The sequence below is a fragment of the Molothrus ater genome (genome assembly GCF_012460135.2).
Source record: "Molothrus ater isolate BHLD 08-10-18 breed brown headed cowbird chromosome Z unlocalized genomic scaffold, BPBGC_Mater_1.1 matZ_random_MA35, whole genome shotgun sequence".
Classification (NCBI taxonomy): domain Eukaryota; kingdom Metazoa; phylum Chordata; class Aves; order Passeriformes; family Icteridae; genus Molothrus; species Molothrus ater.
The window spans coordinates 1321406-1323339 of NW_023416471.2; positions in this window are offsets into that span (position 1 = coordinate 1321406).

Below are 1934 nucleotides of genomic sequence, written 5' to 3' on the forward strand. Positions count from 1 at the left end.
TGAGCAGCCATTTGAGCATGACTTCTTTTCAATTTCTGTCTTTGTCAGACATGTGTCAGATAACTTCCTGAACTGCCTTCCAAATTATGTTTGTATATGTGTAGCCTGTGACCTGTGGACAGAAGAGCAAATAAGTTACTGTTATGAGAATTTGCTTCTCAGTCATTTGCAATATTCCACAGCAGCCAAGAGAGTCATTCTTGCCACCATCAGGCTGTGGTGAATCACAGAGTGGGAGAGACACACAAGCTGTGGAAATCCACCTGCGAGCTGGGACATCTATGGATCCATTACATGAAATTGTAGGAAGTGTTAACAGCAGACATTGTAATGACTGCAACACAGTACAGACTAGTCATTAATGAGCTGAAAGGCTTTTGTCCTTTCCACTCTTTGATCACATGCCAAGTGCTAGGTCAAAAACACTGAGGTATTGTGCATCTTGCAGAGTGGAACTGTGATATTTTTGTATTACTTTTCAAAATGGGTCTACTTTTTAAGTCAAAAGAAAACACTGGTAAACATTCAATTGCTAAATTGCATGATACACTGTTATATTTTTGTTTCTTTTGAGAGACAAAAATTAGTTCACCTGACCATGGGATCACCTGTTTTTCTTCCTTTCACCCTGCATTAAAATCACAATCATCCACTTAGAATATCACTTATCTGCTATGGACATAAATAAAAAAAATGTTGAGTATTTACAAACAAGTAAACATTCAGGAAAAAACCAAGCCGGAAGTTAATACAATTACATCATTCTTATCCTTATTTATGTGGTTTTAATAACACATCCTTACTCCTGTGACATAAGTGAATTTTAAATGCTTATTTGTTTAAATGATTCTAATATCATCAATCTGCCCACATTTTTCATTTTTTAATGTAAATGCATTTTAATGTTTTAAGAAAACAGGACTGGAGTGAATAACTCTAGAAAAGACCATAAGGTTACTTATTTTTATTAATTTCTCAAACCTTTTTAAGCCTCACCTAGGTTACTATTACCCAAGGGTAAAAGTAGGACAAAATATAAGTTGTTTCTATTTATAAATATATATAGGCTTTCTTCCCAAAGCTTAAAACACATTATTCTAGAAGCATACTATGGCATTTAAATTAGCCTCACTGGTCTAAATTTTTAATTGTGTGTACATCTTACAATCTTTTATCTTGGAAGAAAGATTTAGGGGGAAATAATAATGAGGAATTGGGAGAAAACAGAGCAAAATAAAGTGGGAAAAGATAAGAAAGAAAAAAGCGATATTTTAGCACACAGATTATGATGCACTGTAGACAGATGAGAGAACACATATAAAGCCATATAACAGATAGGTTATTTATAAGGAATTTTAAAAATAGTGATCTTGGACATAGAGTACGTTTTCTTTATCTTTGTGTCAGTTTGGTGCCTGGTTATTGTATGTGCTGTAAAACATTCACAAGGTAATCTGCAATTAGCAGACATGTCTTTTTGACTGTAAGGATGACAAGGAAGGAAAAACAAATAGGGCAGCCATCAGAAAAAGACTGCAAGTAGAGCCACATTTTTTTATAAGTCAAAATAATAAATATTGATAGTTTCTTCTGATGTTTGGGATGTTTAATTTGTTTCTAAGCAAAAAGGACATGCTATGATATGTTTCAATTTAGCAAAACAAAGCAATCTGAAAGACTCAAATCACCCAAAAATGATCCACTTGTTTGACTTTATGTATTTCCTTTTCAAACAGTCTTTGTTTTTCTGAGTTCTGGACTGGTGCAGGTATAATTTGTGCTGCCCTTGATTCTGAATTTGCTGCTGTTGAAATTGGTATTACTTGTGGTCAGTCCACTTTTTCTAGACAGCCAAGAAATGTGATCAGGGTTACACAGTGGAGATTGAATTGCCAACATTTTGAAATGCAGTGTCCTAAGCATGCCACAATGTT